We start from the raw sequence: 3158 nt of genomic DNA on the forward strand, positions 1-3158 counted from the left end.
GTCATAATTGATATATTTAATAATATTAGGTTTGGGCTTGTCAATCTAATAGGCCAAAATATCTTGCTCATCACCATCTACATTCCTCAGTTAATAGCAGTACCTACTAAATATTCTGTAGTTTCCCAAATCCATCATACTCTTAAAGCTGTAGAAGATTCCTGATTTTCTACCCAGAGTAAGCACAACTATAAGTAACACTCCCCATCATCTACACTAATGCCATCTACTTCCCACCACCATCATCATTAGTATTTCTACAGACAATCACAAACATCCCTTCCCACGTCAGGATTTGAACCCATAGCCTTTTGACTGGAGAGTGAATGCGCTAACCACTAACCATGCCAGCAAAAAAAAAAAGTTAGAAAATGTTCCTCTAGTCGATTCCTCTATTGAGCTATGCAGGCTCTAAATAATAATAATAATTATTATTATTATTACGTGACACCTCCAAGGAATCTAAAGACTCCTTGAGTCCAGACTCTGAGAGAGACTCATCCACCAACCATCTACTGCCCACCACCTAGTATTTTCACAATCATAAACACCCATACCCATGGCAGGATTTGAAGCTACAACCTTTTGGTTGAAGAGCCAAAAGGTTGTAGCAAGTTGTAACTTGGCTAACTAGGCTGGAAAAAATAATTAATGCCGGCAGCACTCCCAGGTGGTTATGCTCCCGAGTACTAACTGGGCTCAGGTTTGCTTAACTTCAGTGATTAGACAAGAATTGGTGCTTTCAAACCAATCTGGCCACTAAAACGTAATTAACAGCACCTTCTCCAAATGCTTGTGTATATATCCTGCTTCACTACTTGGAGACACCAATTATTTATCAAGGCATTTGATGAAGTCTGGCATTGTGGCCTTCCAACACGGCTACCATCTTATTCTCTTCCTCTTATGAATGGATTGCCACTTTCCTCTCTAGTCATTCATTGTGAGTCATGATAAATAGTTTCCTCTCATCAGATTTTTTGAAACAATTCTGGCATTTCTGTTGGTCTGTGTTTTACCTATACTCTTCTTCCCACACATCAGTGATCTCTTTCTCTGACATCGAGTCCTATTCATAGCTTCACTGAAGTATTCTCCATCATCTTCATTTACAAGACCTTGTAGTACATTTCAATTCAGGTTTCAGTACACCTATAACCTATATATTATTTTTTGCATAGTCCAGAAACCCAGCTCTAGAGACAAACATGGAACATTTTTCAACAGGCCTCAAATAAGTAAGACAGTGATCTGACACAGGAGATGACATCCATCTCCCACCAAGACCTGTTGTAGCCCAACTAGCTCAGTTGGTAGAGCATGAGACTCTTAATCTCAGGGTCGTGGGTTCGGGCCCCACATTAGGGGATTTTTTTTCTTTAGGCCAGCCAGGCTGGCCGAGTGGTTAGCATATCCGGTCTCCAGCCAAAAGGCTGCGGGTTCAAATCCTGCGTGGGCATGGATGTTTGTCATTGTCTTTGGAAATACTAGTGGTGCTTGTCGGCAGTAGATGACATTGGTGTTGTTGCCGTCATTTGGTGGATTGAGTAGCAGTTGTAGAGCAGATACCCTCACTCAGTGAGTCTTTGGACTCCCTGGAGATGTCTAATAATAATAATAATAATCCATTAAATCACCATAGTAATAATATGCATAATCAACAAATAAGTCTTACTATTATTTTTCTTCTTATTACTCTACAGTGGATTTCAGATTGCCCGTGATTGCTGGACCACAGAGTATTAGTGGAATAAAATTTTGTAGCAAGAACATTTTATTGCATCTCTAGTATAGTTCGCCCGCCGTTTCCAGGTCCCTGCTTCGCGTCTTTCCAAGAATAGTCGATTCATGCTGAAGGGGAGAAAAAAATGAAGGACGTCCGAATTGGTCGCCAACACGCGAAATCACGTGCTTTATAGGTAAAATTTTCCAACTGTTATACAAGGAACATAGTTAACTACAATAATCATAAAAGAGAAGTTAATTTTCCGACCGGTAATAATAAACAACTCATCCCACTATACGGACTGATTACCCTATTATCGGAATGGATTCTTCTTTTTCTGAGATGCGCAGAAGTGTCGAGGGACCTCAAATCGGTGGGCGAACTATAATGATGTCATTTTTTGGAAAAGCTGAAGTTCGAATTCTGGCAAGAATGGAAGGAATATATTTATAATGGCTTTTCCACTGAAGTGTATTTAGCTGCCCATATATATGAAGGAGGCAAACCAACTGGATAGAATATGACTATCATGCAACAGAAGACTATAGAAATATGAGTAATCACCTTATTATTATTATTACCAAAATTAAGTTTATGAAAAACTAAGCAACTTGGCTATAACAGGCTATTGGACCTAATACATAAAAAGAAACAAGATAGATAATTATCAGAATGTTAATTGCAACTCTGAATTACTGTGCATATGTGAATGATGTACAATCATTTGTCATTGTTTATATAAACTTACACCATTCATCCATCATCCATGTAGATGATGAATAACAGTGGAGACAGCATTCATGCATGAGACTACCTATAGAGGTAACCCTCATATAACGCGGATGTTAGGTTCCATAGAAATGCTGCGTTATATAAATCGTGTTATGCGAGACTCAGATCGCATATAAAAAGTAGGGTTATGTTCCCATATATATATATATATATATATATATATATTTTTTTTTTAATTATATAAACAAGTAAACAAAAATATATTTTTATTTACTTCAGGTAATTCATGTAAGTTAAGAAAACATAAACTATAAAACAAATACATAGTATAAACTTATAAAAATTATGAATTGTACGTAAACTTCATTGCACATAATACATAAACGTTTTACGCAAAATAAAATAAAGTGCATATTTTAATCGTCATCGCTGTCTTCAAAACTAACATTTCGTAGATGTTCTTTATTTAAGAGTGGCCAGACGTCGTCATCACTTGAAATCTCTTGGACATCATTTGTATAATTCTCATTGCATACTTCGGCTGGTTTAGTTATCAAGAAGTCAGTAATAAGATCTTGCTTACCACTATGCTAGAAATATTTATTAAGTTCATAATATGGAGTTAAACAAATATCCAACTGTCTCGTGAATTTTCCGGAGCGCTCTATTGAGGGATCATTATCCGTAAAATAACTTTCTA

The 3158-nt window shown here is 36.9% G+C and overlaps 1 non-coding gene across 1 annotated transcript; it reads left to right on the top strand.

The window, feature by feature from the left end:
* The first annotated feature begins 1295 nt into the window (after positions 1 to 1295).
* Positions 1296 to 1368, top strand: TRNAK-CUU (transfer RNA lysine (anticodon CUU)). Its single transcript has one exon. It is a non-coding gene; the product is annotated as a tRNA-Lys (tRNA).
* Positions 1369 to 3158: the final 1790 nt, after the last annotated feature.

Source organism: Typopeltis vanoorti, chromosome 4 (genome assembly GCF_054136105.1).
Source record: "Typopeltis vanoorti isolate ZY-2024b chromosome 4, IOZ_Tvanoo_1.0, whole genome shotgun sequence".
Classification (NCBI taxonomy): Eukaryota; Metazoa; Arthropoda; class Arachnida; order Uropygi; family Thelyphonidae; genus Typopeltis; species Typopeltis vanoorti.